The 23,486-nt window shown below is 38.7% G+C and overlaps 1 protein-coding gene across 2 annotated transcripts in view; it reads right to left on the bottom strand.

Moving 5' to 3' along the window:
• Nucleotides 1–23,175, bottom strand: part of DDR2 (discoidin domain receptor tyrosine kinase 2) — a 95,480-nt gene extending 72,305 nt beyond the window's left edge. The window contains exons 1-2 of one of the 2 annotated variants that reach the window (XM_053469180.1): nucleotides 23,129–23,175; nucleotides 22,705–22,961 (exon numbers count right to left, since the gene is read on the bottom strand). The gene's annotated coding sequence lies outside the window, so the exon portion shown is untranslated. Of the gene's footprint in view, nucleotides 1–22,704 lie in introns of both variants that reach the window. The other variant, XM_053469178.1, reaches the window with a different exon arrangement.
• Between the last annotated feature and the right edge of the window lie 311 nt (nucleotides 23,176–23,486).

Here is a 23,486-nt window from a genome sequence, read left to right as displayed (position 1 = left end):
TCGTGTTTAGCTGTAATTTTCTACTTTTCTTCTTTCCCGTTTACTGAACCTACACACATTAGATTAGTGCTTTCTTTAGATTGTTTACATTGTTTTGATTGTATCATATTATTTACTATTAAAAAAAAGTATAAAATATGGTGAAAAATTTAGAAAAAAATGACTGTTTCTAACTTTTCGTTGAAAAATCTTTTACTCATCTATAGATTCTACTATTTGTCCTGAGTGTAGAAGTACCCAATGTTTTTATGTTTTTTTGCTTTTTTCTACACATTATGGGGCAATAAGTACAGGTAGCGTTTCCTATTTCAAAGCCATTTTTTCCAAATCTGGTAATTCTTCCCCCCATGTGCCATTTCGGGTATCTTTGAAGCCGGCCAATGCAATTTACCCCATCAAGTCATATATTTTTTAAAACTAGACAGCCCAGGGTATTCCAAATGCTGGTATTTTAACCCTTTCCAAGCATTAATTCTACCATCAGCCTTTGTCAAACTTTATGGTACTAATTTTTTTTGCATTTGTTTTTTCACACACATTTTACTTCAGGTTCTGGTATATGTCACTATCATAAAACACCCCAATATGTGTTTAGCAACATCTCCTGAGTACAGCGATACCTCACATGAATGATTTTGCCTGGCTGTTTGGGGGCAAAAGGGCCACATTTGGGGCATGCGCATTTTCAATGTTGAACATTGGCGTTAGGCGATCCACTGCCCATGTCCTATTTGGTACATCTTTGAGCCGGGCCATTTCATTATGCCCAATAAAGCCATATATTTTTGAAAACCAGACACCCCAGGGTATTTCAAATGCTAGTATTTTAACTCTTTCCATGCACCATATCTACCACCAGTCTTTGTCAAACTTTGTGGTAGTCATTTTTTTGCATTTGTTTTGTCACACACATTTTACTTCAGGTATGAATTACAAGGTTCTGGTATATGCCACTATAATAAAACACCCCAATTTGTGTTCAGCAACATCTCCTGAGTACAGCGATACCTCACATGAATGATTTTGCCTGGCTGTTTGGGGGCAAAAGGGCCACATTTGGGGCATGCACATTTTTCAATGTTGAACTTTGGCATTTGGGGATCCACTGCCCATGCCCTATTTGGTACATCTTTGAGCCGGGCCATTTCAATGTGCCCAACAAAACCATATATTTTTGAAAACTAGAGACCCCACGGTATTTTAAATGCTGGTATTTTAACTCTTTGCATGCACATATTTTACTACCAGAATTTTTTCAAAGTTTGCAGTAGTATTCTTTTGTGTGTATTTTTTCCCCACACACCTATGTTATGTATAAATTTACAGCTCCTGGTATATGCCGCTGTCACACGACACCCCAATATGTGTTCAGCAACATCTCCTGAGTACAGTGATACCCCACATGCATGGGTTTGTCATTTTTTGGGGGAACTAAAAGGCCACATTTGGTACATGTGCATTTTTCTAATTGGAAATTAGATGTGTGGCCATCCTTCCCCCCGTGTTAATTGGGACCTTGTTGAACCCGGCCAATTCAATTTACCCCATGAAATCATACATTTTTTAAAAGTAGACACCCCATGGGCATTTAATATGCCAGTATTTTAACTCTTTTCATGCGAGAATTGTTTTAAGCTAATGTGCTAATTTTAGGACTTGCTAACAAAAATATATTTTTTATATATATATATATATTTTTTGCCTTTTTTTAAAAAAAATTTAACATTTTTTTTCAACTTGAAGGTTCCTCTGATAGTGACATCAGTGGGAAATTATTTTTACATTTAACTGTTTCTAATTATTATTAATTATTATTAATTTTATTTTATTTTTTAATTTATTTTTTTACTAATCACACTGTGATGAGGATAGACTGTCTGTGGAACTCTAGTGTTTCAGTCGGCTCCGCTATCTTGCTATCTTGTGAGTGGCAGCAATGTCTCTCAAGTGGAGCCAGAGTTCTCTAGAGGGTCTGGAGACCATTTTGCGAACTTTTTCATCGTGAAAATCACCGGTGACTGGAGCGGTCACAGTCCATCCTGGAGTAAGTGTTTGGTGTCGCTGGATGCCTCCTGATCAAGGCATTCCAGTGACACCATTTAAGTTTAGGAGGTGATTCTTGATCGCCTCCTAAACGCTTTTAAAACGGGCGTCCGCCACCATACAATGTATGGCGGATGTTGACGCCCCGGGGAGGGGCCAGAGATGGCCCCTAGTGCCGATCGTGGCGTTGCTGAATGCCTCGAGGTCGAGGCATTACAGCAACACCGTTTGGGTGCAGAAAGCGAACGTAGATCGCTTTCTGCACCTGTTTAAAGACATGACGGTCCTGGCACGTCAATTGTCGTTAACCGTTTGTTTTCCAGTGACGTGCCAGAACCAGCAATTGTCATTAAGGGGTTAAATTAATAGTCCAACACAATGGATCGCGTCTAACGCTAAGAGGACCGATTAAGTGGATCCTTTCTTCAGACGCCTGGGTCTATAAATGCCCAGCAATATAAACCTACCCAATACTCAATCTTTCCCCAGTCTTCAGCCCATATGGAGGAACATCTTGTCACAAACGCACCCTACTCCAAGCATGCACAGGACTTGGTTCTGGTGGTAAAATGGTTAAAATTCGCTATCTGTCTGCCCTAGACCGGAAATAGTGACAAAAATATCCTCCCTTAATACCACCCACATTTAACTATAATGATATGACTAATATCATAACGCTGCCACCACCAAGACAATTTAAAAACGGGGTGCCTTGGTCCCCGAAATGAATTAGACTAAGAACCCACACAATATACTTTAACAAAATAACTATGTGATTTCAAATGACCAATAAATTGGTCTAATCAGGTAACGTGAGTCTTTACCAGACAAATGCAGAACTTAATAAATGAATATTTATTATGAACAAAAAATAGTCACAGTGCATACAAAAAACCATGATAAACAGATTTACACCAAACTGATAAAAATAAAAAGGAGAAATTACTGAAAACCTAACTACTCACTTGAATGCTAAAGTAACAGTTTTTCTGTCTGTAGGGCTCCGGCAAAGAAAGGTGGCTACTCAAAATTAGATCTTGGCCCCTAGTAAGCACACTGACCAATTTCCTATCATTAAATTTATACTTTTTAAGCGGAGGGAAGGTGTACCTATAGGAACCATAAGTGACCTACCCCCTTGTGTTGTAGAAACATATAAGTCAAAATAACTCTTTTTCATTTTATTGTCCCTCCTCTGCTTGTCACATCAATAATTCTTGCATTTTAAATTGTGAAGTCCATAGATATGTCACACTTGCTACTTATGACTGAATACCATGCACGATGTCTTCCAAACAGCTTATGTGGTACTAGGCATATTTGCATTCTTTTTGTAGGGTGTGCTTTCCCCGTTCTAGATATGCACAAAAGGAGGTATGATTATGAATCTATGGGTTATTATTTTATGTGTTGGATATGACCCTGGAAGAAATGTTTTTTACTGAATGCTAGTGGTCACTTAGCACATCAAAAGAATTCACAATCTATGAGGGGCTACAGGCATATGGTGGATTACTCAGCAAGTAGATGTAGAGGCACCTCCTCTGTAACATTTCACACCTTGCAGAGGGCCCTGGTTGGAGTCCCAGCTGCAAAAGACAAATTCATCTTATAAGACCTTTTGGCACCACATGCCTATACAATTGAATTAACCCCTCTCATGCTGAAATTGGCCATACCATCTCTACCAGGTAGCAAGTCCATGTATGCCCTACATAAATTGGCGTGACATATCTTACCGCATCTCACATCTGATTCAGAACAGGTCTACTATGCAGTGGCGAAACCAGAGTTGCAGTCGCCCAGGGCAGAATATTTTTTTGTGCCCCCCCCCCATGTAACTCCTCTCGGCCATGGCAGATATCAAGTGTTTACAGTTTGCTAAAATGCACGTTTGATTGTGAAACAGTTAATGTAACATAGCTGTTCTGCTATATACATCTTTTTTTCCCTACCTAACAATAAATAACAAAAAGAAATGATTAGCATTACCTGACTGAAAGGAATGAGAATCTTCAGTCAAATGAGCGAAGGACATTAAGTGTTTTAAATGTTTACAACTAGGCTGTAGCTGCCTAATTTCTAAATATTTTCTTATATATTTTTCTTTTTTATATAAAAAGAAAAATATATATCTAGATTTAGGCTATTGGCCCAATAAGTGTCACTCGTCTGGATCTCAGTTTAGGCTATTCTGGCCCAATAAGTGTCACTCGTCTGGATCTCAGTTTAGGCTATTCTGGCCCAATAGGTGTCAATGGTCTGGATCTCATTTTAGGCTATTGTCTAACAGTGTTTTTGCACAACAAACGTGGAGACACACAACAGAGTGACCGTACTGCGACTGAACAGATTTAATATCGGCTCAACCATGGCGTCTCTTCAGTCGTGCTGTCTCTATTAATGTCACACAGCAAACAGCGGAAGTATCAGCTCGTTCCGTTTCAGTCCCTCGGCTACATAAATTGGTTTGTTGCCTGATACCCCGCCGGCAACTAAGCTATTTAGCTGATGCTGAGGGACTGATGTTGGAAACGGTATGGTCCCTCTCACTGACTCTCATTGCACCCGCGCAAATGCTCTGAAAAATACCACTCGTCATATTCAAGGTCGTCTTCTAATCAGGACTCAAATAGAGGTCTGACTACAAGACTAAGATTCAGAGCCCACATAAGGGGTTAAAAGGTATTACAATAGGCAGTGTGGCATATAGGGGGTAAAAGGTATTACTATAGGCAGAGTGGCATATAGGGGGTTAGAAGTCATTTTTGTAGGCAGAGTAGCATATTGAGGGTTAAAAGGCATTTCCGGGGCGCAGAGTGGCATATCAGGGAGGCAAAGTGGCATATAGGGGGTATAAGGCATATCTGGGGGGCAGATGTGCATAACTGGCAGCAAGTTGGCAAATAAAAGGAAATAAAAACAAAAAATGTATTTTTCTCAATGATAGTTTTTATTAAACATGAAAAATAGTTTACATGTGAATTAATATTTACTAGTACAACTTTTTTCTTTCAGGGTAGTCTTATATTAAGACTTTTACTCTTTTCCTAAATTAATATTAAAATTTTGGCGGGTCGTCTTATAAATCGAGCAAATACGGTATATTGTTATTTGAGAAATAGTTCTATAATATATTGTTGCTCGGTTAATAGTAAAATGAACTATGAATCACAGAAGGTATAGCGTGCTGAATAGATCTGTAAACATTTCAGTATGTGTATTATAGTCATATTTTGGTGAGACATACTAAAACAGTAGTTTCAACTCAAATATTGGGTAAACGTAAACCCCTAATTCATCCTGCTCTGCTTAATGTTTTGGTTTAAATATTAAAGTTTCTTTCCTCCACCATTTATTATGCAGATTGTCCCTCTTTGTCCCTAGCTTGATCTAGATAAAGTTAATGCACTTGATATCTCCATTGTGAAGGGTCCAATGATGTCTGAAAACTAATGTTTTTTTACACATATTGATGTGTTATATGACTCTCCTACTAAATTATCTATAACCTTTCCCCACATATTATATATCATAGTTGCAGGTTTTTAACTAAATTACATTTATACCTATTTCTCTAAATTATAAATACTTTATACCTATTTCTTTAAATTGTGTCCTTAGATACTTAGATTTTGTATTAAAGTCTTGAATATCCAAACTGTTTTTACTTAGCCTTAAGTACTGCTCTAAAGCAATGCCTTTGTGCAAGGTGTAAGGGTGATGGCTTTCCAATTCAGTAGGCTGTTTGTAGAAGTAGATTTACAACATAGGGTTGTATTATGTGGCATTTTGTGTCATTTTACATAAATCCGAGAAAAAAGATATACGGGATTGAGATATCAATATTATTGTTATTTTGTTATTCAACCATTTTTTAAAATTCACCTGATGACCCATTCCAAATGACAATGATGTAATCTACTGTATATACCCATGCCACATTATCATTTGAAACCATTCAGAAGTTCAAAAAACTGATTCAATTACAATTCCTCCCACTATCCTAGATAGAGTTTGGTGTAACTTGGGCCATTAGCCGTACCTTTAATTTGCCAAAATTACTTTTTTAATACAAAATAATTATGTCTTAAAGGTGCAGTTCCACATAGATGTTTTTTTCACAGCTTTCCTAAATGTTTATATTATTATGTACTGCTAGTGTATGCATCTTAAATAAGCATATGCCTTTCTTTTACCCCTTAATGACAAGACTTTACACTTTGTACACTTTGGGACAAAGGCTGTTTTAACATTTTTGCGGTGTTGCTGTTTAGCTGTAATTTTCTTCTTTCTTATTTGGTGCAACCACATACATTATATATTTTGTTTTTTCAGGACAAGCAGGGCTTTCTCTACCATTATTTTAATTTAGTATTACAAAATGATAAAATATGGTGATTTTTTTCACGTTTTTGATTTTTTTTACTCATGCAAAAAATGAATGAAAAAACCTGCTAAATAGATTCTTATATTGATCCTGAGTTTAGAAATACCCAATGTTTTTTTTTTGCACACTATGGCTATTTAAAAACATTTTTTTTCCGTATATGGTCATACTGCCCCATGTCCTATTTGGCACATCTTTGAAGCCAGCCACTTCAATTTACCCAGTCAAACCATATTTCAAATGCTAGTATTTTAAGTCTTTCTGTAAGAAATGAAGGGTGCCTTTAAAATGTGATACTACATTTATTGCATATTGTTTTGGGGAAGATTTGGGTTTCTGTAAAGTGAGATATCTGGTTATACAATGTAAGGACATTTGCATAGTAATGCATTACAAAGGGTTTGGAACAAAGCCTCCAACAGAGGTGGGATACCCCACAGGGGGTCAGACAACTGAAGCCGATGTATATTAACATAACTGTATATTTTTGCATAGACTATCTGCCTCCTTCATAATTGGGTCATACAGGAAATCTCTGGAAGGAGGGGTTGGGTGAACCACTTTCTGGGAGTTACAAGGAATTCTGGGATGAATAGTTAGGGGCTGCAATAGTCAGAAGAGTCTGAGAAATAAGAGTCTAAGAAAGGAGAACGCAGCGAACAGAAGTGTCCTGGGTCAGGAGACTCAGAACGAAGCTGCGCAAGATGGCGTTCGGGAGAAGCCTGTGAGCTGAGAGAGATTTCCCCAGAAATGTTTTCTGTATGTTATATGGTTTATCACCTGTAACAGTGACCTAATTCAATATCAATATACATTTTTCTATACGCTTGTATTTGTGCTTTATTCGTCACACATTCCCTAAAAGAATAACCCTGTAAGGGTCATAATTTCTTACATTTCCATGCACTAATTCTACCACCAGCCTTTGTCAAACGTTATGGTAGTAATCACACACATTTTACTTCAGGTATGCATTTACAGCTCATGGTTTATGTCACTGTCAAACAATACCTCAATATGTTCAGCCACAAAGTACAGTGATACCACCTATGCGTGGGTTTGTTGGGTTGTGTGCAGGGTAATAGGCCACATTTGGGAGGTGTGCATTTTTCAATCTGGAATTTTGTTGAAAATATGCTATTTGAGAGATCTTTAAGCCAGCCAATTCAATTTGTAGTTGACATGGATTGCGTCATCCATTATTAGTGATTCACTTCACAGACACTAATCTCCCTTTGGATAAACCACTCCCCTAACTAGGGGAATTGCATGGTTTTTTTTTTACCTATTTTTTTATTTTACTAATCACATTGTGATTAGTGAGCTGGGCTCCAGTGACTTGCATGGTTGAATGCAGTACCTGTATTTAACCTACAGAGGATAGACTGTCTGTGGAACTCTAGTGTTTCAGTCGGCTCCGCTATCTTGCTATCTTGTGAGTGGCAGCAATGTCTCCCATTGATGGTGCTTGTGGTTGCTCTTCGGTGCAATCACTAGGCGATCGGGGTAGGGAGGTTGTGTTGCGGAATTCCTTGATATTGAGGCATGTCAGTAACACTGATTAAGCTTAGAAAGAGATTGCTGATTAAAGCTCTAGCTAGTTTTAGTCAGCCGCTATCCTCCCAATATCCACAGCTAGCCTCGCTTGTGAGGCTTCTGTGGATGCTGCAAAGCCGCCGATCGGTGATTGCAGGTATTTGAAAGCACCCCGTACATGCACAGGCTTCGTCCCAAATGCATTGTCGTGAAGGGGCTTAAGTAACATACTGTTTTTTCTTGTTGAAACCATTTCAGCGAGGCTTCTTAATCCTATCTGTCTTCAATGCTCAGCCTGCCCATCTCTGACATCGTAAAAGGGGTGTTACCTTTAAGTTATTCTAGTTTAAGGGGACCACAGCCCAATCACACATCACTCCCATCACACCTATGACACAAAACACCTCACACCTATAATACATAACTCACATCACACAAAACATTTCACTAAATAACACTCACTCTTCATCGCTGGCCAATGTGGTCATTACTGTGTATTAGGATCTGTAAAGTTTTGCTGTTTCATATGCATGAGCATCCAATGGCACGTAGCTGTAGCGTGTCAGACTGCTGGGATGTAATACATAAAGGAGGGGCTTTGGGGTAATGACAGAATTCTGTTTCTAGGCAACTGTAGTATTTCAATGAACTTTCAAACAAAGTTTGTAAAAGACAAGGAACAATAAGGAGAAAAAATGAAAATTATACATAATGGGGAAATCCAGTCCTGCTCCACAGGGCTGCATGTGCCTATCACGTACCAGTATCTGTCTGCTCAGGCCTACTGCTGCTGCACCTCTTTGACCTTCCTTACTCTGAGAGAATCTTTTTTAAAAAATTTCTATAATGTTGTGATGGGAATTCAGTCCTGCTCCATGGGGCTGCATGTTCCTATCATCTGCCAGTGTCTGCATGCCTAGGCCCAGTGCCCTACTGCTGCTGCACCTTTTTGACCAAGTCTGGAGGAACCTTTTTATAATATTTATATAATGAAAGGTAAGTCCAGAAGGTGTCAGGGACTCCCCCTTTTGGAAACACCCTTTGAATGTTGCTCCAAATTAAAATTTTGTCCAGCAAAAATGAAATGCAAATTTCATCTTAATCGAATTTGCTCGCTGAGCACATGTCTAATAATCACCGTTGTTTAGGATTTTTTCTCTTCTGTTATATATCTTGCAGGTGATTAATTAATGTTTAAACCTCTGGGTGGCAGTTTTTGTTTCAAATAACATTGATGAGCGACCCTTCTCTGTTGTTTGTAAGTTTTGGTTACATTAAAGAAATTTGTTTTGTTATCTGTGACATAAGGCTCTGCAAAATGTATAGTGGAGGAGACTCTAGTAGCTTCTTTCACACAGAAATCTGGGTCTGGATTCAGAGAAAGGTCACCGGCTGTAATAATAGTTAGATAGGCTGAAAAGAGACCTGCGTCCATCAAGTTCAGCCTTTCCCATATCTGTTTATTTCTTGCTGTTGATCCAAAAGAAGGCAAAAAATCTGGTTGTGGCTCTTTCCAATTTTGCACAAACTAGGGGAAAAAATCCTTCTTGACCCCAGATTGGCAGTCAGATCTCTCCTTGGATCAAGAAGCTGTTTCCCCATAAATAAAAAATTATATCCATGAATATTATGTTTTTGAAAGTATACATCTAAATGTTGTTTAAATGTCTTTACAGACAAAACTACCTCTGCAGGCAGAGAATTCTACATCCTTATTGTCCTAACTGTAAAAAAAACCCTTTCCTTTGCCTTAGACTAAATCTCCTTTCTTCCAGCCTAAATGCTTGACCACGTGTCCGATGCATAGTCCTGTTTACGAATAGATTTCCACACAATGGTTTGTATTGGCCCAGAATCTATTTATATAATGCTATCATATCCCCTCTGAGGTGTTGTTTTTCTAAACTAAACAGATTTAAATTAATTAACCTTTCTTGTCAACTAAAGTGTTCCATTCCTTTTATTAATTTTGTAGTCCGCCTCTGCACCTTTTCCATTGCTATAATATTCTTCTTTAGAATAGGTGCCCAAAATTGCACAGCATATTCAAGGTGTGGCCTTACCATTGATTTATAGAGGCGCAAAATTATATTTGTATCCTGCGAATTGATGCCCCTTTTTATACATGACAATACATTACTGGCCTTAGCGACTGCTGACTGACATTGCACATTGTTTCCTAGCTTGTTGTCTATAACAATTCCCAAATCCTTCTCCTTTGTTGTTATCCCTAATTCACTACCATTTAGGGTGTAAGTTGCTTGTGCATTCCTTACCCCGAAGTGCATAACTTTGCATTTATCTACATTAAATTTAATCTGCCATTTATGTGCCCAGTCCCCCAGTCTAAATCCCTCTGCAGCAAAGTAATATCCTGCTCACATTATATTACTTTACAGAGTTTAGCGTCATCTGCAAACACAGAAACAAGACTTTCAACGCCTATTGCAAGGTCAGTTATAAATATGTTGCATAAAATTGGTCCCAGAACAGAACCCCAGAAGAACACCACTTACCACTTTTGTCCAGTATATAAGTAAGAACCAAATGTGGCAAAATACTTAAAAGAATTAGGCCTTGATTGAGCATTTCCTTCTCCGATTATGTATTAAATTAATAATTTTGAGGTGCAAAATATGAAAATATAGCCTTAAAACCAGATGGCTAAAACAGCAGTGTATCAGGGAAAATGTTTTGAATTGCATGGAAATGGAAAATTTTACGTTACAGTCATATAATCTTTAAAGCAGTCATAGGAGAAAAACAACATTTTATTCCAGGATCTAGTGACTGTACATGTATTAGAATTAATTTCCTCTGTTTCAACTTTTTTTTCTTGCTGTGTAAAATTTCCATCTTCCACATCCTGTAAGCAACACAATGATTACTATTTACATGTGTAATTAAGTTAATAGTCAAGTATTTGGTATTCTGAGGCTCTAGTTTTGATAGCATTCACAGATCTCAAAATCTGTACATAACACTACAGTATAGGTTTATGAAAAGCAGACAACCCAGGTATTCCATGATGGACATTCTGAGGCATCCATCTCACCAATCTCATCCAAAGTGAGTGGTAAGAAAACCCTGCTTTTTAAACACCATTTGTTATGCTGCTATTTCCTGTCCAGGATATGTATAGCTGCAAATAAAAAAATAAGTTTGTGTTAAGCAAGTACAGTAACGCTCCACATGCCTAGGTTTGACATGTTTTGGGGAAGCTATGGGTCCAAAATTGCAACATGTGCATTTTTAAAAAGATTTTTGTGGTGAGGGGGGAATACTTATTCTTTATTAAGATTTTTATCTTTTTAGGTGAGGGGTACAGGTTGGTAGAGGTTAGGTAAGGTGAGTGGTTTTATGTTTTTATTTTTTTAAACTTTTTAAATATTTTTATTTCTTATTTTTCAATGCTCTCTCTAAAAAAGAGAGCAGTTCACCATTACTAGAGATTCCTGATGGGATTTTTTTCAGACACCAGGGACCTCTTTTGGAACAGGGCAAACCCTTGTGATGTCATGATCATAGAACACTGTGCACTTTTTCAGAGGGGTAAAACTGTTTATCCCTTATCTCATACTGCTACAAGCTGCTATGGCAGCACCTAAAGCTCAATGGGCCAGTTAAAAGGAGATCTCCCTAACCAGCTCTATGGAGGTCCTGCCTAATATTGTGTAGGTACACCTTTTGACTCCAAAACAGCCCTGACACGTTGAGGCATGAACTCCACTAGACCTCTGAAGATCTGCTGTGGTATCTGGCACTAAGACATTAGCAGCAGATCCTTTCAGTCCCGTAACTTCCCAAGTGGGGCCTCCATGGATGCATCCTGGTATCATGTGTTCTCCAGGTAAGCAACGCACCTAACCATTCACTTGTAAATGAAAATGTGATTTATCAGACCAGGCCACCTTCTTCCATTGCTCCTAATGTTCTAATGCTCAAGTGCTCATTGTAAGCACTTTCGGCAGTAGACAGGGGTCAGCATGGGCACCCTGACTGGTCTGCGGCTACACAGTTGGCTAGCCATCACAATGTGGACCTTGTCAAAGTCGCTCAGATCTTTAAGTTTCTTGCTTACTATTTAATGATAGGAGTTATGCTGTACCCTTGTCAGTGTCTGGTTTGCTATATAATTATGGACATTAAGTTTATTGTGTGGTTCAATATTTAGCCACTTCACGACAAAGCTTGTACATGTACAGGCTCACAATGCATTGTCATTAATAGGTTTAAGGACAAGGGGAGTCATGCAGTACAACCATCAGTGTCTGGCTTAATATATGGCTCAATATATAGTAATGGGATTTATGCTGTACCACATATGTCAGGCTCACTATGAGCTGCACTGTATAAAACACAATTTTATTTATTTCAATTAAAAGGCCCACCAAAATCCTCAGCACCAGGCCCATGATGCTCTTAATCCGACCCTAAGAATGAGAGGGGCCTAAGCAAATGCTTGTCCAGGGTCACAGTCTTGCTAAATAGTCCCAAATGAGACATAGGCATCACCAAATAAAATTTGAAAATTTCATGTTTGGAAAAGGGAATGTTGTGCCCTGTAACTTCCAAAACCCATAAAGAACTACGGATGTTGTTTTGTTTTCAAATTCAAGACACATATTAATCTATTTTGTGGTACATTGGTTAACTGAAGTTGTTTGGGGCCATTTTCATAGAATAAATGTGTTTAAATACACCAGTAATTGTATATAGATCATGTGGTTTGTTGGTTTGAAACATCACATTCACATATATTACCTAATGCTGCTAACAATACAGGCACTGTGTATAACACATTTGCACATACATTATTTTAAAATAGTATATTTTAACCATGTCACGTTGCTTAACATTCACAAAGGGGTTAAGAAATATTAGTACTGAATAAATCACACAACAGTCTGTGCCTGTAGGCTTTTCGTGTTGTAACAAAGAGGCTCTGTATACAGCCTGCCGCAGGATTAGCACAGTCAAAGATACAGCCAGGTAACTCTCCAGGAAAAGCAGAATCACTAGCAAATATTGAAATCTCACACGTCTAAAAGAAATATGCAAAACCACTGCTCATTTCTTCTATGGGGCACTGTATATCCCTAACACAGTGTGCCACAGAAATCTTATTACCTTTCTGAGACTGTTACCAACTTTGAAACAATAATTCCTTTAATATTTTTCTCACAGCTGCAGTGTATCTCACTTTGAGAAATACAGTATAGCTGGATCTATATATAGCTATATAATAGATTAAGAAGCATAACAAAAGCATATATATATATATATGTTTGTGTGTGTATACATTTTAACACCATCTCTATATTTTCAAGAACACATTCTTAAGTGAACCCAACTATGAAAATGTGATTATTAGTCAAGCTAAAACTATTATTTGTATGAACCATGTTTTAAAACAATGCATCATTCCTGAAAAAAATAGCAAACTCCTTTTAACCTAGCTACACCATTACAATATGCACATAAACAATATTAATATAATTTGGTTTAGTTTTTAGGAGGCATAGGAGAAAGGTTTTTAAATTTCCTCTCTATGACCTCAGCACTGATTTATAGCAAAATTAGAATTGAAATAAAAACACAGTGTTAGATTTGCAAAAGCTGCTGCATTAGATAAAATACTGTGAAGTGTTTACTGTTTAACCCCTTAAGGACAGAGATTTTAATTTGGTTTACCCTTTCATGACAATGGCTGTTTTTTTTGCAACATTTGTGATTATCTGTAATTTTTTAATGTCTCATTTACTGTACATATATTGTTTTTTGCAGGACAAGAAAAAGGTGAAAAATTTAAGAAAGTTTATTTGATTTTTTTCACTCATTATTATTACTATTATTATTATTATTTATTATGGCCAATACCCTTAGACACCTACTGTTCATATATTGCCTAAGTTATATAGGTCGACCTATGGTTTCTTGTATACAGCGTATCTCAGCTAATGTCTCTGAATACCATATTTGCTCGATTATAAGACGACCCCACAAAATATAAATATTTAGTAAAAAAATAAAAAAGAATATATGACTATCCTATAAAAAAACGTTTTATTACTAAATATTAATTCATATGTAAACTATTTTTTCATATTTAATAAAACATTTTTTGTTTTTATTTCTTTTTATTTGCCAACCTGCCCCCAGTTATGCACAGCTGCCCCACAGCTTGCTACTCTGCCCCCCAGATATGCCTTATACCCCCTATATGCCACTTTGCCCCAGATATGCCTTATATCCCCTATATGCCACTTTGCCCCCAGATATGCCTTATACCCCTCATATATGCCACTCTGACTCCCTGATATGCCACTATGCCCCCCAGATATGCCTTATTCCCATTTGCCAATCTGCCCCTCTGATATGCTTTATACCCCCCTGTATGCCCCCCGACCTACCGATGCATCTCCAGACTTGTCCCACTGTGCCGGTGGACATCTGCGCAAAACCTCTGCTGCTACCCGACACTTCCTCCGGGCTTCTATGACTGAGTGCCGGAAGGTCACATCACGCTGTGCTTCTTCATAGAAAGAAGTGTCGGGTAGCAGTGGAGGTTGCCAACGCTGCGGGGGATCCTCCTCTCTGGCAGCCAGTGAACGTCTGCACGATGTGCTGAGACAACCTCCGCTGCTGCCGGTACGTCCGCCGGGGCTTCTATGGTGAAGCACCAGAAGGTCATGTCACACCGGCACTCCTTCATAGAAGCCCTGGAAGAAGTGCCGGCAGCAGCGGAGGTTGTCTGTGTGCATTGCACAGGCATCCACCAGCTGCCAGAGAGGAGGATACAGGTATCCTGCAGCGCTGCGGAGGATCTGGATCTTAGTCTTGTAGCCAGACCTCTTTCTTTGAGGTCTAATTAGAAGACGACATTGAATATAATTGGTGCCAAAATTCAAATGTGTAAGCTAATATAAATTTAACTTTTGAAAAAGCCTTTGTAAAGGTGAAATGCGTAGTGTGCTATTTTATATTATTTTATATTTATTATAAATTTATTATAAATAACCTTTTTACATTGCTCCTGGGATCATTTTCTTTTTTATCAAGGACACTTGCTGCTAGACTTGGGCACCAGGGGGCTCTTCGTCTTCGTGCGCGTCTTCGGCAAAAAAAAAATCTTCGGATTCTGCGAATATTCGCAAGTTCCTGTCTTCTCTTCGGGCGAATATTCGTGGACATTCTTCGTGTTCGTTTTTTCCGGTTAAGGGGTTAATATGAGGTTAATGCACACTGCAGCAGCTCTGGCGCCAGTAGTTTAAATGTCCGTATGAGCAACTCTATTGGTCGCCAGTAGGGGGCCTCTTGCTGGCGACCAATGAGCACACTACCATATATGGCTAATATATTCTCGGGCAGAATGCTGCCCTCTATTGGTAAGATACATTTAGTAGCATTGTTCCATATGCTTGAAATCCAAAGTTATAATGCTACTCAATGTATAACCATTAATTCGCGGACATTAATTCTGTAGAACTTGCAAACTTTTTTTTTCTATTTATTTTGGGGGGGTTTTGTATTAAACTGTTAGACGAAAGGATCATGGGAATATATTTTATTTTGATAAATGTAAATGAACACACTGCCACATATGGCTAATATATCTTCGGACAGAATGCTTTTTTTTTCTATTTATTTTGGGGGGTTTTTGTATTAAACTGTTAGACGAAAGGATCATGGGAATATATTTTATTTGGATAAATGTAAATGAACACACTGCCACATATGGCTAATATATCTTCGGACAGAATGCTACCTTCTATTGGTTATACATTGAGTAGCATAATAACTTTGGATTTCAAGCATATGGAACAATGCTACTCAATGTATAACCAATAGAGGGCAGCATTCTGTCCCAACATATATTAGCCATTTATGCTAGTGTACGAAGACGATCACGAAGATCTTTGTGGTGTGTGTCTTCGTCTACGTTTTACCGCCACTGTCTTCTCTTCTTCGTGTCTTCGGAACGAACACGAAAACGCACTCTTTGTGTTCGTTTTCATGTTCGCCCGAAGACGAATGCACAAGTCTACTTGCTGCTCCAATATCTTTGGTGGGCATCATACCACCTGTAGGAAAGAGCAACCTTATATTGCTCTTAACCACGATTTTAACAACACCACATCATTGCTGCTATTTCATCCTTAGGATTTTTATCTTATTTTTATATATACTACACCATTGTGCTACTTTTCTTTTTTCTATTTTTTTTTTGTTGAAGCACAACCATTACCCCCTTTGTGAATTTCTACTATCAATCAAGCCAAGAAGAGGAAACTTGGCAAGTGGGCTGCTGCTCAATTTTATGAACTTTTAGGATTTTCAAGAATCCGTTTAATACGTTTTTAACAAAGAATTACCTTCAGAAACTCCTGTCTAGCGCTTTTTCCATCCCCCTTGGCATTTTTTGTTTTTATTTCCCAACCTGCCCCCCTAGTTATGCACATCTGAGCTCAAGCTTGCCACACTGCCTCCCAGATATGCCTTATACCCCCAGAAATTCCACTCTACCCTCCCCAGATATGCCATATACCCCAGATATGCCACTCTGCCCCCCAGATATGCCTTATACTCCCTATATGCCATAGTGCCCTCTAATATTCCTTATGCCCTCTGATATGCCTTATACCCCAGGTATGCCACTCTGCCCCAGATATGCCACACTGGAGGGAGAAGAACTGCAGTTTATAACTTCAGACAGAGGGCCCCACTGGAAATGTGCTAGGCCTCATCCCCAAGGAATTACTGTAGGAAACATCCTGGCATGGGAGGCCCAGTCATCCATCTGCAGTCCATTAGGCCCACCAAACATCCTGCTGGAGCTGCATTCTTCCAAGATGACTGGTCAACCCAGTAATGAAGAGGAGAAGGGACCCTTCATCTTTTATCTTCTTGGCCACCTTCCACCCCTTGGACTCGTAATTGTGAGGAAGGCCTGATTACCAGACTCAAGTGCATTGGAGGGAGCACATTCGTAATCCTTGTTGCCTGCAATGACCCAGGTGGAGCCTAGGATGCAGGCCGAGAGCTCCTAAAAACATAACTCCTACTACTGTTAAATGCACGGAAATAATTATCTAAACTTTTACGTCATTCATTTTACACACAGAATTGTCATGCATCAAACAGTACTGTACATTTTTTGTGTTTATGATTTAGATGCTTCCTTGACCAATAAGTGCCCAATAATACTGTCCGATTGACATTAAAAGAGACAGTCTAAGTGCTTAGCATGCATTACTTAGCAAGAATTTTCAGTATCAAGCACAGTATCAGCCCACTGGCAAGTATTCAAGTGAGACATATTCCAACAAAATTATAACTCACCTAAAAGGGGGTGATTAACTGTACCAAAAGTAATACAAATTCTGCAGAGAACCAAATCAGTGAGTAAGTTAATGGTTACCTTGATAAATACTGTCCAAGCCAAGTGTCTGATTAGACAGTAGCAGACAAATCTTTACTATCATCTCTACTTTATGCTGGTAAATATGTTCTCAGATAGGTATTGTAAATTGAAATGCTTTTATGTGAACTGTTGACTGGTTTTGTTAACTCAACACAAGAAAAGATATATGTTCTGATTATTGTAGACCTAGCCTCTAAGAATTCATTCAGACTTTGATGTTGGTTAACCACTGGTCAGCATGACCAACTTAACATAATTTATCATGGTTCTTTAAATACATTTTTACATTTCTGAGTCATTCTTAGTCATCCATTAGAAAATGAGACGGATGTTCTTAAGGATAGAAATATGAAACTAGCATGACTCGTATGAGCTTAATGTAACTAAAGGTGCCATACCTCCTTGTGGGTGAGGGTGGGTTATATTTAATAACTAGATATTATGTGGCAAAAAGACAAATGTCACCCTATTGATCTGGGTATAGTAATGTCTGACATCAAAGGAGGCTATAACCCTTAAGTGTACACTAAAATGATCTTATAACCACATGGAAAATCATTAGCAGCCAATCAGTGGCCGGAAAGCGTTCCCATTGAGGAGCACTCCCATGTACACGTATAGTCTTGTTAGACATGATCCTGAGATGTTCACTGAGAGAGGCAAATACATGCCTCCCAACTCTCGGGACAGCAAAATCAGCATGCCAGGGTCTAATGCAGCTAGCAAGCCAACTGATCACCACTGTTACATAGCAACACATAAGGCACATGGCCAATGCATAGTATGCAGCACATGTGCATTCATCAGCAAATACATGCACAAAAAACAATAATTTCCTCTGAAATGGAAGTACACAAGATGAGTAAAAACAATGGTTGAACTTGGAGACCAACTATCATCCAAGATATAAATCTCATAGATGCACATCCCTTTACAGTTATTTATTAGGATGTCATTGTAGCAGTAACATTTTACATGTCAGTTTATTTTCAGCCAACCTTGTGTTTATTTTTATTATAATCAAGAGGAACTATTACTTCTTTTCTTTTTTCAGTAAGTTCAGAAGTTCAAAACAGAGAGAATGTACTTACCACAGAATTAACCTAAGTGTGTGTGTTGCAAGCATTTTATGGCAACTAGCCTTTACCACAATGCATTGTGAGCTTTCCTTCCTGGCACTGTTTATATACTAAATTATATATGGTATGTATCTGGAGGCAATTAGAACTAGCAGAATCAGCATAAGTGACATGCTTTTGTCTTGTGTTTAAAGCAAGATGGATGTTGCAAAACACAAGTAATTTAAGAAACATGTAGCGTTCCAAGAACTTGCTTCCCTGATGCCTTCCTTTCAGTGAGACAAGTTTTGTTTGTTGACAGTGCCATGTCTTCATCATAACTACACAGAGGCTTTAGCATAACAGGACCTCTGGGGCAGATTGAAATCAGCCATACCGACTTTGTCACTCCTACCTCGGCTCTTCCTATTGGAGACTGGCCCACCAACATACATGGGCAGCCAGACCTTTCTAGCCCACCTCTCCAACCTCCAATAAGGAGCCAAAGGTTAGGAACTCCTGTACACCTGCCTTGGAAATTCCCACTATGGGCATTGGATTTGCACATGGAGACAAGTTCACAGAAGCAAATCTTGATTGCTTAACTAACACCTGAAAAATGTAGATCTTGATTACCCAGCTAAATGAGTGATATTTGAATTTGTTTACTCTCACACAGTTCTACACATGCCCTAAATGCTATATCTTCACTCCATGCCTTCCTTGCTCCAATATGAAGAAGGAGGGGATACCTAATGACAAGCTAGGACCCCGCACAGTGCCATAGGTGGGTCCTTGGTTACAGATTTACCTTTGTCCCAGGAAATGCTAGGCCAGTGGCCATGTGGACAAGTGGAGAAGTTCAGCTGGCCCCTGGAACTTGCATGGACCCCATATGGAAAGAGGGACAGTGCTCGACTTGGGTAGAGGAAAGAGTTGATGTGCCTGTGCTGAGACCTGGGAGGAAAGATGATCTATAGTATCGAGGCCTACGGGTGCAGGAGATTTGTAGATTGCGGCGAAGACCCATAGTCCTGTGGTAGAAGGACTATACTGACACTGTGTGGAACACTAAAACTAGGAGCAGGTTTTGCTTATTTTTTAAAGATCTAATATATTGCTGCTACCTAGAAGCTGGTGACCTGTTCAGCAGTTTGAAGAAAACAGACCATTATTTTCCAGCAAGGATCCAGTAATGGAGGGCACCAGCTCAGTTGCAGCAACCTCCTTTACATGGTAAGTCTCACACCCCTTTTTAACTCCCACCTCTCCAATGAGTCTTTTTGCATCTATATAAACAGCTGAGACCTGGAGGTTGGCGCTTATTTGTTTGCAGAGTCTCCTCAGTGCAACATGGTCTGTGCTCCTGTACCCTTAACCTAGTCCCCAGTTCCTGTTACCCTTCTACATTGCTACATTCTACTGTATGTATAGCTCTGCCATGTATGACCTCGGTCTAGTTTACAGTGATACTGCCTGACCTACCTTGACTGCTGATTCTGATATGCCCGACTTATTTGATTCGGTTTCAAACAGCTGTAGCGTCTATGACCATGGGCTAACTAGTTTATGTTGATACTACCTGACCGTACCTAGATTGCTGATTCCAGTACTGATCCAGCCTGCGACTGAGTTGCTATTTGATTCTGCTTTGGACTGCTCTATCGGGTATGATCTCAGCCTGCCTAGTCTATGTTGCTACCTCCTGACCTGCTTGTATTGTCGATCCTGGCTCCTGACCCGGCCGGTTCCTTACTCACATTTTGCCTACACTCACTAGGGTAGGGTTTATACACCTAGAAATCAAATTGGTGGGTAGGTATCGATTGGTGGTTTTTAATGCTCAAGGTTCCAGATCCCTGCAGCCTGGATCAGATAGGCCATTTATACCTAACACTGCTATTCTTTAACTCCTCTTGTTTCTCTATTTTCACCTTAGCCCCCTCTTTTCTCGTCTCTTTTTTTCCATTATACTCTATTTTCCCCCCATCTCTGATTTCTTTCCATTCATTCTCTGCTGTCTTTCCTCTCTGTTTCTTTTGTATTTAATTTCTCATTTCACTGTCCCTTTTTCTCACCTCACCTTTCCCTCTCCTTTCCTTTTTTCTGACTCTACTCTTTCTTTCTTCTCTTGTATATCTCTTACATCTGTTTCTTCTTCTGTTTTGCTCTTCTGTCTCTCATCTTTCTTCTCTCTCCTCACCTTTCTTTCCTTGTGCTATATCTTCTGTACTTTCTCCCCTTCCTCTCTCTTCTCTCTTTCCACCACTCCCTTCTTTATACTCATTTTCCCCATCTCCCTTCTCATTTGTCTTTTTTTTAGCCTCTCTTCGCTGTCTCCCATTTGCTCCTCTGTATTTAACCAAACATGTTATGGTCACATCCCTGACCATGCCCAGCCCCACCCCCAGATGCAACCTCTGAAACAGTGCCCAGAAAATCCCTAAAGCCGGCATAACTCCGTCAGCAACAAACTGAGACTTTTGTGTAAGTGGTTTCTTTTGTTAAAGAAATAAATAAGAAACCCTCAAGAGAAACTTTCAATAACGGCACCTGGATCAAACCTAGAAACTACGCATTTGGTACAGAGACTATAGCCTTCCCTGCAGCATGTCTGGCGTGTTAGGGGCAGTTTTTTTTTCTCCACACAAAAAGTAGCCATATAACTATAAGCACGGGGTGTCAAGACTATGGATCTAAACAAACTGCAGTCATATCATAGATGTTTTAATTTAACACACAGAAATATACCGTATATAGAGAGAGAACAGTTTGAGTGCAAAATGCAATCAGGACAATCAGTGCAAAAATACTGTTGCATTTATTGGTGATTGTGCCACGTGTAGCATTTTGCCTTAGAATGTTGTTCCTGAACACGGCTCACAGCCCTTAGCTTTTTTAATATACTACTTCCTTTACAAATGGAGGGAAATTAATAGAAAAGTCCTTATTGGTTCTCATATGGTGTTGAAACACAAAAGCCCAGCATAGAAAAAACACTTATGGATCAAAACATATATGTATTGCTTTCTATTATGAGTAGAAAGGTGCTTATAGATTGACACTCAACTCACATTATAAACTGTGTGTTAGTAGGGGTGCTTCTGTTTTTTTTGTAAAATGGGGATATTCTAGAAGCTTATAACTACAATAGCTTCCAGTCCATGCATACAATGAGCGCCTGGACACTATACTGTGTATGTACATGTGATACGTCCTCCTCAGCTACAAAAATTCTTAACACATTTTAAGCACTCCTGTGGTACACACAAGGTTCCCTGTTGTCATTTTTTTACTTGTCTATACTTGTAATGAAATATTAACCTGTAACAAAGTATACTGTTTTTATCAGAAGACTACTGGAGCTCCTGCAAGGGAACACACTGTATATTCATTATTTACTAACACCATTCACTAAGCAAAATCATTTGATGCAAAACTGGAGCAAACGACGCAATTACTAATTGCTACAAACAGCATAAACACACATCTAAAAAATAAATACCTCTGAAAACACCAACATGTACTTCATTTGCCACTAGTTGGTACTATAATTACCAAGCATTTTGCAGTCATTATCTGATCAACTTTACTGTTACTGCAATATTCTACCTCATGATTTGAGGAGTCCTTTTTATAGCAATAAAAAAACACACACACATACCTTCCTGCTTAAATATACGGATTGTCTTATAAGCTTGCTATTTTTTTCAAAATTATTACATGGCAACACTTATTAATATCTAATTATATCTTCAGTAGTACATACACAATACATTACATTATGTTTTTATGTGAGTTCCACATCACCACACACACACACATACACACACACACACTAACGGAGCCACATTTTTACAGGCAACAGAACAAATAAGAACAAAAACTTTATTCCAAAACACAGAATTCACCATAGCAATGCAATATTATAAACATCGATTAATGTAACAGAACCAGATTAAAGCTGTCATTAGCTCCGAAAAAACGATGTATATAATCGACTGTTCTTACCCCAACCGCTCCAGCGCTACTGATGTAATCACCAGCCCTACAAGTGGAGCCGGCAACGCCATTCCTAGCAGAATTTTGCCAGTCCCAAAATGCAGAGTAAATATTTAATTTGACCGGCTCGTACTAGTCTCACAAAACAGGTTATTACATCCTGTCATCTCCAAGCCATACAACACCGGGAAAGAAGTGTTATCATGATGCATAAAACGTGTCGCAAAAAACATAGCGCGCCTGTAACTCACCTCAGTTTGAGGTCCCAGTAATGAAGGATCTCTGTAGCTCGTTAAGAAACTCTTGAGCTTAACCAATCTTTCACGAGTAACTCGTCTTTTCCTCCACAATGTTTTAGATTACATTTTTGTTGCGCGATTTAAATCCTCTAACTGTGCCATTCAGCTTCTGTTTCTCACTTTTCTTCTAGTAGATTATTTGTTTTCCTTAAAGCCACTACTTTGAAAGTGAAGTTGCTTCATTTTAGGAAGAAAATTCTTGTGACGTCCTTAGAAGAAGAAGAAAAAAAAGAGTTTTAGGTTCTAAAACGCAGTTGACATTTTCATTGCTTGTTCCCTCACATACACTCATCTTTCAAGGCTTCTAATATTCTTTTAAGAACGTCAGTAAATGAGCTTCGTCCAAAGGAAATAGTAAGGAGGGACAGAAGTGTACCTGATGTAAGATGTCATTGAGAAGTGTAACTTTCTGTATCTGGTGGAGAGACTGCCAGAGAACCCAGCATGCAGCCAGTGGTAACATTTGGTTCCAATTAAGTCAAGAAAATTTAGCTCACAGTCACACTGGCCTCTGTCAGATTTTTTTCCCTTTTTTCCTGACCCCAGAGATGTTTACAGTGAAAAGCCATATATCAAAATTGCAATCCCTGCAGAAATTTTTTTTCAGGAAGTCACAAGAAATCAAAGACTTCTTGCATATAGGTTTAATGCTTTCATCCAGCATCAGATGTGTAGTTGTGTGTTTAGTATATAACCTGATGTTTTTTCTAAACACCATTTCTGTAGACATTATT

The sequence above is a fragment of the Spea bombifrons genome, chromosome 6, assembly GCF_027358695.1.
Source record: "Spea bombifrons isolate aSpeBom1 chromosome 6, aSpeBom1.2.pri, whole genome shotgun sequence".
Classification (NCBI taxonomy): domain Eukaryota; kingdom Metazoa; phylum Chordata; class Amphibia; order Anura; family Pelobatidae; genus Spea; species Spea bombifrons.
This window is presented reverse-complemented; position numbering and strand designations above follow the sequence as displayed.